Here is an 11795-nt window from a genome sequence, read left to right on the forward strand (position 1 = left end):
CTTTGCACAGCACAACCTGTGCTTAGTAAGTATGTGTTTTATTCATGTATTTTAAAAGCAGGCTTCCCTTTTCTAATAAAAATATAATATGCACATGGTTTGTGCACTGTGCAGTGGTTTGAGGATATTTATTATCTCGGAACTGCAACAAAGGAAGAGAAAAAAGATCTTCCTTAGATGCCTTAAAAGAATGTTAGGTTTTGCAGTGGAATGAACCTTGGGAAAAACATATAAAGAAATGGGCAAATACACCCTTTGCACACTCATTTCAAGGGAGGAGGCAACTGGGAGGGAAGAAACCATTGCATCACAATTCCTGGAATGACCAGAGGAAGTATCACACAGGTACCCTAGGCTGTCTGAGTCAGGGAGGGAGAGAGGGATTCTAGGCAAGACCTTTCTGGTAATTCATTTGTTTAGTACAACCACGAATTAGGGCTTTGTCTGAAGAATTCCTTCAACGTGATAAACATAGTTTGGGCTATATTATTATTTTCTCCTTTCTTCATCCATTAAAATTCTTTTTTTTTTGAGCACCTGCTTTATCACCAGGTCCTAAACTTTTCATTGTACCATCTAAAGGGCAAATCCTATTTATCTAAAAATGTAATAGGCATAACTACCCTCTTAAGTGCTTAAAAGTAATACTAACATTATCAATAAAACTATTTTCTCTATTCTTCAAGGTGTTCAACTAACTCATTTGTATTTGGCTGATATTTTAGGAAGTTATGTCTGACTTATTGAAATACTTTATAAATTACACAATATACACAATGTCTTCTTTTGGATCACTAGCTGGAATCTCGTGTCAATTTGAACATTGTTTATTTTTGTTCATAATATCTACTTCAAAAGTATCTCTGTTGTCTGTTGAACATTGTTTCATTCCATCTAAATATTACTGGCATTATGATACTGAAAAAAAAGCTTTCTTTTATTAAACAATGCTAAATCAAATTTATCAGAACAAGCATGGTATTTAAGAAATCAATTAATTTCTCCAAGAAATCAATTAATTTCCCCAAGAAACACATGTTTAAATCATATGTGCTCTGGTGACCATACAAATTTTTGCAATAATAGAGTTTTTCATTTGCCAAGTTTTATCTTTTTGCATCAAATTGCCTTTTGCCAGGATTGTTTGTCACATTTTCTGGCTTCCACTAGAATATTCGCTACTCATAAGATCTGAATTTGTATATAACTCATAATTCTGGATATCAATATACAGAATTAATCTGAAATTAAGATATATAAAAAGTCAAATTGAGAGGGGTGGAGCCAACATGGCGGCGTGAGTAGGACAGTGGGAATCTCCTCCCAAAAACATATATACTTTTGAAAATACAACAAACACAACTAGCCCTAAAAGAGAGACCAGAAGACGCAGGACAGTGGCCAGACTGCAGCTACACCAGCGAGAACCCAGCCACTGGTGAAAGGGGTAAGATACAAGCCCCGGCCCCGCGGGACCCGAGCGCCCCTCCCCCCAGCTCCCGGCGGGAGAAGAATAGGCAGAGTGGGAGGGAGACGGAGCCCAGGACTGCTGAACACCCAGCCCCAGCCATCCGGGCCAGAGCGCAGACACAGTACGTGCCCAGGGGGCCCTGGATACTGGGGGAACAGGGAGTAAGACCTCTGAGCGGGTACCGAGGCTGATGCCCCTGTGACAAAGAAAAGCGGGGGCTTTTTGAAAGTCTTAAAGGGACAGGGACTTAACAGCTTGACGGAAGCAACCCAGGTCACAGTACAGCAGCTGGAAATTACAGGGAAAACCGGGTGCACTAACCCCCTGGGCAACAGCTCTGAGACCCCTCACGGAGGCAAACAGTCAAGCAGCCCCCCCATCCATTACCCCACCGGGCGCTGCGAAAGCAGAGAAGCAGCCTGAGACAAATTCCGCCCACAGAAAGGGAAATTTCTCCCTTCCGGCCAGGCAAGACACAAAGACCCACTCTACACGCAATTACCCAACACAAGCCACTAGGGGTCGCAGTTGTCCCAGTAAAGAAAGGCCAGTAGCAAGTGAAAATTTTGGCCCTCCCAGCTGACAGTCAATAGCACCTGTCAACATGAAAAGGCAAAAAATTATGATGCAGACAAGACTAATCCAGACAGCTTCGGCATCTGCTACATCTTCCTCTGAGAAGGAATCTGGGGAGATAGATTTAGCCAGTCTTCCTGAAAAAGAATTCAAAACAAAAGTCATAACTATGCTGATGGACTTGCAGAGAAATATGCAAGAACTAAGGAAGGAGAATACAGAAATAAAACAAGCTCTGGAAGGACTTCAAAACAGAATGGACGAGATGCAAGAGACCATTAATGGACTAGAAAACAGAGAACAGGAACGCAGAGAAGCTGATGCAGAGAGAGATAAAAGAATCTCCAGGAATGAAAGAATTTTAAGAGAGCTGAGTGACCAATCGAAAAGGAACAATATAAGAATTATAGGTATTCCAGAAGAAGTAGAGAGAGAAAAGGGGATAGAAAATGTCTTTGAAGAAATAATTGCCGAAAATTTCCCCAAACTAGGGGAAGAAATGGCCTCTCAGACCACAGAGGTACACAGAACTCCCATGACAAGGGATCCAAGGAGGGCAACACCAAGACACATAATAATTAAAATGGCAAAGATCAAAGACAAGGACAAAGTATTACAGGCAGCCAGAGAGAAAAAAAAGGTTACCTACAAAGGAAAACCCATCAGGCTATCATCAGACTTCTCAACAGAAACCCTACAGGCCAGAAGAGAATGGCATGATATACTTAATGCAATGAAACAGAAGGGCCTCGAACCAAGACTACTGTATCCAGCACGAATATCATTTAAATATGAAGGAGGGATTAAACAATTCCCAGACAAGCAAAAGTTGAGGGAATTTGCCTCCCACAAACCACCTCTACAGGGCATCTTACAGGGACTGCTCTAGATGGGAGCACTCCTAAAAAGAGCACACAACAAAACACCCAACATATGAAGAAGGGAGGAGGAGGAATAAGAAGGGAGAGAAATAAAGAATCATCAGACTGTCTTTATAATACCTCAACAAGCAAGTTAAGTTAGACAGTAAGATAGTAAAGAAGCTAACCCTAAACCTTTGGTAACCACAAACTTAAAGCCTGCAATGGCAATAAATTCATACCTTTCGATAATCACCCTAAATGTAAATGGACTGAATGCACCAATCAAAAGACACAGAGTAATAGAATGGATAAAAAAGCAAGATCCATCCATATGCTGCTTACAAGAGACTCACCTCAAACCCTAAGATGCGCACAGACTTAAAGTCAAGGGATGGAAAAAGATATTTCAAGCAAACAACAGAGAGAAGAAAGCAGGTGTTGCAATTCTGGTATCAGACAAAACAGACTTCAAAATAAAGAAAGTAACAAAAGACAAAGAAGGACATTACATAATGATAAAGGGCTCAGTCCATCAAGAGGATATAACCATTATAAATATATATGCACCCAATACAGGAGCACCAACATACCTGAAACAAATATTAATAGAACTAAAGGAGGAAATAGAATGCAATGCATTCATTCTAGGAGACTTCAACACACCACTCACTCCAAAGGACAGATCCACCAGACAGAAAATAAGTAAGGACACAGAGGCACTGAACAACACACTAGAACAGATGGACCTAATAGACATCTACAGAACTCTACATCCAAAAGCAACAGGATACACATTCTTCTCAAGTGCACATGGAACATTCTCCAGAATAGACCACATACTAGGACACAAAAAGAGCCTCAGTAAATTCCAAAAGATTGAAACCCTAACAACCAACTTTTCAGACCACAAAGTCATTAAGCTAGAAATAAACTGTTCAAAGAAAGCAAAAAGGCTCACAAACACATGGAGGCTAAACAACACGCTCCTAAATAATCAATGGATCAATGACCAAATCAAAATGGAGATCCAGCAATATATGGAAACAAATGACAACAACAACACTAAGCCCCAACTTCTGTGGGACACAGCAAAAGCAGTCTTAAGAGGAAAGTATATAGCAATCCAAGCATATTTAAAAAAGGAAGAGCAATCCCAAAAGAACGGTCTAATGTCACAACTATCGAAATTGGAAAAAGAAGAACAAATGAGGCCTAAGGTCAGCAGAAGGAGGGACATAATACAGATCAGAGAAGAAATAAATAAAATTGAGAAGAATAAAACAATAGCAAAAATCAATGAAACCAAGAGCTGGTTCTTCGAGAAAATAAACAAAATAGATAAGCCTCTAGCCAGACTTATTAAGAGGAAAAGAGAGTCAACACAAATCAACAGTATCAGAAACGAGAAAGGAAAAATCACAACGGACCCCGCAGAAATACAAAGAATTATTAGAGAATACTATGAAAACCTATATGCTAACAAGCTGGGAAACCTAGGAGAAATGGACAACTTCCTAGAAAAATACAACCTTCCAAGACTGACCCAAAAAGAAACAGAAAATCTAAACAGACCAATTACCAGCAACGAAATTGAAGCGGTAATCAAAAAACTACCAAAGAACAAAACCCCCAGGCCAGATGGATTTACCTCGGAATTTTATCAGACATACAGGGAAGACATAATACCCATTCTCCTTAAAGTTTTCCAAAAAATAGAAGAGGAGGGGATACTCCCAAACTCACTCTATGAAGCTAACATCACCCTAATACCAAAACCAGGCAAAGACACCACCAAAAAAGAAAACTACAGACCAATATCCCTGATGAACGTAGACGCAAAAATACTCAACAAAATTTTAGCAAACCGAATTCAAAAATACATCAAAACCATCGTGCACCATGACCAAGTGGGATTCATCCCAGGGATGCAAGGATGGCACAACATTCGAAAGTCCATCAATATCATCCACCACATCAACAAAAAGAAAGACAAAAACCACATGATCATCTCCATAGATGCTGAAAAAGCATTTGACAAAGTTCAACATCCATTCATGATAAAAACTCTCAGCAAAATGGGAATAGAGGGCAAGTACCTCAACATAATAAAGGCCATCTATGAAAAACCCACAGCCAACATTATATTGAATAGCGAGAAGCTGAAAGCATTTCTGCTGAGATCGGGAACTAGACAGGGATGCCCACTCTCCCCACTGTTATTTAACATTGTACTAGAGGTCCTAGCCACGGCAATCAGACAAAACAAAAAAATACAAGGAATCCAGATTGGCAAAGAAGAAGTCAAACTGTCACTATTTGCAGATGACATGATACTCTACATAAAAAACCCTAAAGACTCCACCCCAAAACTACTAGAACTGATATCGGAATACAGCAAAGTTGCAGGATACAAAATCAACACACAGAAATCTGTGGCTTTCCTATATACCAACAATGAACCAACAGAAAGAGAAATCAGGAAAACAACTCCATTCACAATTGCATCAAAAAAAATAAAATACCTAGGAATAAACCTAACCAAAGAAGTGAAAGACTTATACTCTGAAAACTACAAGTCACTCTTAAGAGAAATTAAAGGGGACACTAACAGATGGAAACTCATCCCATGCTCGTGGCTAGGAAGAATTAATATCGTCAAAATGGCCATCCTGCCCAAAGCAATATACAGATTTGATGCAATCCCTATGAAACTACCAGCAACATTCTTCAATGAACTGGAACAAATAATTCAAAAATTCATATGGAACCACCAAAGAACCCGAATAGCCAAAGCAATCCTGAGAAAGAAGAATAAAGTAGGGGGGATATCACTCCCCAACTTCAAGCTCTATTATAAAGCCACAGTAATCAAGACAATTTGGTACTGGCACAAGAACAGAGCCACAGACCAATGGAACAGACTAGAGAATCCAGACATTAACCCAGACCTATATGGTCAATTAATATTTGATAAAGGAGCCATGGACATACAATGGCGAAATGACAGTCTCTTCAACAGATGGTGCTGGCAAAACTGGACAGCTACATGTAGGAGAATGAAACTGGACCATTGTCTAACCCCATATACAAAAGTAAACTGAAAATGGATCAAAGACCTGAATGTAAGTCACGAAACCATTAAATTCTTGGAAGAAAACATAGGCACAAACCTCTTAGACATAAACATGAGTGACCTCTTCTTGAACATATCTCCCCGGGCAAGGAAAACAACAGCAAAAATTAACAAGTGGGACTATATTAAGCTGAAAAGCTTCTGTACAGCAAAAGACACCATCAATAGAACAAAAAGGAACCCTACAGTATGGGAGAATATATTTGAAAATGACACATCCAATAAAGGCTTGATGTCCAGAATATATAAAGAGCTCACACGCCTCAACAAACAAAAAACAAATAACTCAATTAAAAAATGGGCAAAGGAGCTGAACAGACAGTTCTCCAAAAAAGAAATACAGATGGCCAGCAGACACATGAAAAGATGCTCCACATCGCTAATTATCAGAGAAATGCAAATTAAAACTACAATGAGGTATCACCTCACACCAGTAAGGATGGCTGCCATCCAAAAGACAAACAACAACAATTGTTGGCGAGGCTGCGGAGAAAGGGGAACCCTCCTACACTGCTGGTGGGAATGTAAACTTGTTCAACCATTGTGGAAAGCAGTATGGAGGTACATCAAAATGCTCAAAACAGACATACCATTTGACCCAGGAATTGCACTCCTAGGAATTTACCCTAAGAATGCAGCAATCAAGTATGAGAAAGACCAATGTACCCCTATGTTTATCACAGCACTATTTACAATAGCCAAGAATTGGAAGCAACCTAAATGTCCATCGATAGATGAATGGATAAAGAAGATGTGGTACATATACACAATGGAATACTACTCAGCCATAAGAAAAGGGCAAATCCAACCATTTGCAGCAACATGGATGGAGCTGGAGGGTATTATGTTCAGTGAAACAAGCCAAGCAGAGAAAGAGAAATACCAAATGATTTCACTCATCTGTGGAATATAAGAACAAAGGAAAAACTGAAGGAACAAAACAGAAACAGAATCACAGAACTCAAGAATGGACTAACAGGTACCAAAGGGAAAGGGACTGGGGAGGATGGGTGGGTAGGGAGGGATAAGGGGGGGCAGAAAAAGAGGGGTATTAAGATTAGCATCCATAGCAGGGTGGGAGAAAGGGGAGGGCTGTACAACACAGAGAAGACAAGTAGTGATTCTACAACAGTTTGCTATGCTGATGGACAGTGACTGTAAAGGAGTATATAGGGGGGACCTGGTATAGGGGAGAGCCTAGTAAACAAAGTATTCATCATGTAAGTGTAGATTAATGATTAAAAAAAAAAAAAAAGCAGTTCCTATGTGGTGACCTCTAATGAGTTCTACACAATGATATAAAGGGCATATAAAAGTGTAGGCAAAGGGTCTGTTTGTGTTTATACAGAGGATCAAAGCCTAATTTGGCTACCCCGAAAATGAACTAAGATACGATATGAACAAGAACTTCCAACATCGGCAATCTCGGGAAGACTCATGACAGAAGATGATCAGCAAAAAAAAAAAAAATCTCCAACAAAGATCCACGCACTGTCACAGGTGTAGATGCACTCATCCCACCAGTTCCTGGACTTGCCATGGGAATGATGAAGGAGATATCTAAGCTGGCCTGTGCATACAGTAAAACAAAAAATTGGACTGGATCTATACTGTTGGAACTCAACCAAGAATTAGGAGAAGTGCAAATTGTAGCACTCCAAAATCTTACAACCACAGACTATTTATCGTTAAGAGAACATATGGGATATGAACAGTCCCCAGGAATGGGTTGTTCTAGTTTATCTGAATTCTCTCAGACTGTTTAAGTTCAGTCGGACAATATCCACCATATCATAGATAAGTTTTCACAAATGCCTAAGGTGCCTAACTGGTTTTCTTGGTTTCACTGGAGATGGCTAGTAATTACAGGTATGCTTTGGTTATGTAACTATACTCCTATTATGTTAATGTGTGTGCGCAATTTAAGTAGTAGCTTAAAACCTATACATGCTGAAGTTACTCTACAAGAAGATATGTCAAAGAAATAATCAATTTTCCCAGGTTTTCTTCTGCCTGCTACTTCTATAGCTTTTCTTCTTCCTACCTAATCACAACCTTTAAATAGAACTCGTGCCACATGTCGAATTTACCGAGTATCATAATTCTTCCAAGTGGTAAAGACACCTCAAGACAAATGCTGGGCATAGAAACCACAGGGCATAAATATGCAAAGAAGTAAAAAGCTAACCTTTTCAAACAATAAGGCTTCTCTCTCACTTACCAACTTAACATTTCCCTGTATGGCCCCGGAAGATGACTGGTTAGCCAGAGACAGGTAAGATTCCTCAAGGGAGGAACAACCTAAGACAGGCGCAGTCGCAGGGGGCCATCTGGTGAGAAAATGGGGAGCAGCAGAGGTGAGGCTTAGAACCTCCCCCCTCATGTTCTGAGAGAAATCTTCTGCATACATGGATGTTTATTGCCCTCGTCTAGCTCGGATTAACACATAGTCTACAGGCACACACCTGATCATCTACATTTGCTCTCTTACAACACTAAACTCTGTTTTCTACCTTTATCTCGTATCTACCTACCACTTCAGCATTTTATTAAAAATAATAATAATAGAGAAATGTGGTATCCACATATAAATCAAGTTTAAAAATCAAATGAATATTCATATTTGAACTGACTGTGTATAGTTCATATTGCATGAACAAAACCGAAAGCTTCTGTGATGACTGCCCTTGCACTGCTCACCATGTAACTTATTCACTATGTAAGAATTTGTTCTCCATGTAAGAATTTGTTCGTTATGCATCAGAAGATTGGAGACTGACGAAAATTAGGCTTTGGGTGGATTAATGATTGTGCATTGAGTATTGACCCCCCTATACAGAAATTTATTGTGGTTAACAACTATTTGATCAATAAATATGAGAGATGCCCTCACAAAATATATATATATATATATATATATATATATATATATATATATAAACACACTTCCAATTGTAAAATAAATAAGTAACCGGGATGTAATGTATAGCATAAGGAATATAGTCAAAATATTGTAACAACTTGGTATGGTGATAGCTAGTACCTAGAATTATCATGTATATAAATGTTGAATCACTGTGTTGTACACCTGAAACTAATGTAATGTAATACTGTTGTCAATTACCCTTCAATAAAAAAAAAAAAAAAAAAAGATTAAGTGAACTAAAGAAAAAAAAAAAGTCAAATTTATTTTTAGTCTGCTGCCATGTTTTAGTGAGTTACATAGTTGTATAATTTCTCTAGTATTCATATAATAGTTCTCTAGTATTCTCTAGTATTTATAAGAAATCCACCTCCTGTCAGAAGAATACGAAATCCCAGGATCAGAAAGCAAAGTCATTGTGCCTGACCAGTAAGCACCTCCAAGGAGAAGGACCAAGACGTGTGCCTGTCAAGGTGGAATTCTTGGCATTAAGACATCCCCTTGCCAAAATGAGGTGTGAAAGCCACATGGACACTGACTTCTAGGGACTTCAAAAGTTTGGATAGTTTCATTCTTATAGAAAACTAGAGGGGTCACCTTAAAGTTACATGCTTCTTGTTACTTTTGCCACTGCTGCTGTCATTGTTGGTTTCTAATGAACTGGAAACTTCCTAGTCCCCAGTTATGACCAGCTTCTCACCAACCTAACAAGACAGAGGACTCAGGATAGATTTTACTTGGCACTAAAGAAATCCTATACGTTTTGCAAGCCCAGGTGGAAATTGCAGTTGCAAATCCATGCCTATTATCTCAATATTCCATGTGAGATACTGGTTATTTCTGAACACCACCTCAATACTCAGAGGTTAATAACAAGCATATATCATTATAGAGGGAGGTATGACTCCAGCTATGGAAAGTATTAAGGGCATTATTTAATGGACAATAATTTTCAAAGGATCATCCATGACACCCCAAAGATATTTATTCTTATCTCCTTTTCAGAAAAAGTATAAAAAGTGACTAGCTTTCAATTCTGTGATTATAGTTTATTTTCTTCATTGTTTAAGCCAAAACTAGGGTTTAAGCACTTCTTTGAACAAAACAATATTCTGCCTTGGTATTGGGTTTTTCCAAGAACCCCTGCTGCACAGTAATCGGAGACCCTCACTGGTCTTGTAACCTCTGAAAATTTCTGGAAAGACTCATCCTTTTTGCAAAACTCCCTTGGTTTTTCGACTCAGAGAACAGTGAGCATTCCAACTGTGGTTTCTGCAAAGACCACTGCAAACTACTGTTACAAAAACTGGTGCCTGACAGATAACCTTCCCTGAGAATTATGTTAGCGGGTTGAGTTCCAAGCACTGAACAAAACAGAGATTATGTGTTCACTGGCCAATCCGAAACATGGAATATGTTGAGTTATTCCAGTGCATGTGGCTAGTGTGATGCTGCAAATAAATGTAAAAACGGGTGAGAACTCAAGGAGGGGATAAGGGGGTGACACGTACACAGCCCCCACAAATTCCTAGAGGAAAGACAACTGCATGAACATAAACTGTATAAACAGGATGTCAGAGATGTTTATTTTGAAACGTAAGTCCCACTTCTATTCTGCCACAGGCAGAAAAATGTATTGATTTTTCATTCAGATTAAAAGGAAAAGTATGAGTGCTTTGTTATGACTTAAAGAATGGCGACATTGCAATCTACATTTCCCAGGGAGACCTATCCCTAGGGCCTTGAAGAAGTCAATGCCCTTGCAAACATTTTGGTCACTCAGCCTGTGACATTATGCTGCATGAACTGGTGTCTGGAATTACCTGCACATCCTCAGCAGCTGAGGTAGAGATGGCATGTGGTTGGTCGCCGTGCTCTCTTACCTGGTGTCAAAGATGCCTCCGACTGGTACCTGAAAAGGTGCATCTCCACCGGAACTACTTTTCTCAAAAAATTGCATTACTCATTTTTGTGTGGGCTCACTGATTGAGATCCAGTGCCTCCACCAAGAAGGTAGGGGTATCTGCAGTTGGAGCTGTGCCTTGTCCATCACTCAAAGTGCACCATTTCCCAGTAGGCATTGTGGTTAGGAATGGCTTAGTCTGACATCCTATCTGTGCTCACGCCGGCGCTCTCTCACTTTGTGACTCCGTGCAAATGGCTTATCCTTCTGAGCCTCAACTTCCTCTGTATTATAAAAACGATTCTAGTGCTTTCCTCCTGTATTAGACAAGATAATATGTATAAAGTGCCTGGCTCATAATAAACTCTCAAAAAAATAGGGCTGATATTTTCCAACTCCACATAGGAGTTGATATGGTTTTCAGCTTTGAGTCATCCATTTGGCCATTTTAAATAATAATTACAACTTATTCATGAAATGTGCATCGAGCAGCAACTCCGCACCAGGTGCTCTGCTGGGCAATGGGGATACCGCAATGGGCAAGACACAGTCCCTGCTTACTGTCCTGCCACAAAGTGCCAACTCAAGGCACATGAGTAGGCCAACCTCTTGACATGGTGTGTGTTCCTCTCCCGAGTCCCAGAGACGTGTACCTCCATGTACTTCCCACAAGTTTCAGAAGTCCTGTTAACATGCATCAAACCATGATGCCAACTAAACACCCAATTCATCAAAATAACTCTGGTATTCCATTTCCCATGAAGCTTAACTACAGATGGAGAGTTCACTCCTCAAGCAGACCTGAATGCTGCAGGCAGCATGATCAAATTAGATTTCTCATCACAAGTTAATAAATTACCGTTTTATTTTTTAAATATGAAGATCAATCCCTTATGTGACTGAGTTCCTACACTATAAATTTTGCT

Source organism: Manis pentadactyla, chromosome 12, assembly GCF_030020395.1.
Source record: "Manis pentadactyla isolate mManPen7 chromosome 12, mManPen7.hap1, whole genome shotgun sequence".
NCBI lineage: Eukaryota > Metazoa > Chordata > Mammalia > Pholidota > Manidae > Manis > Manis pentadactyla.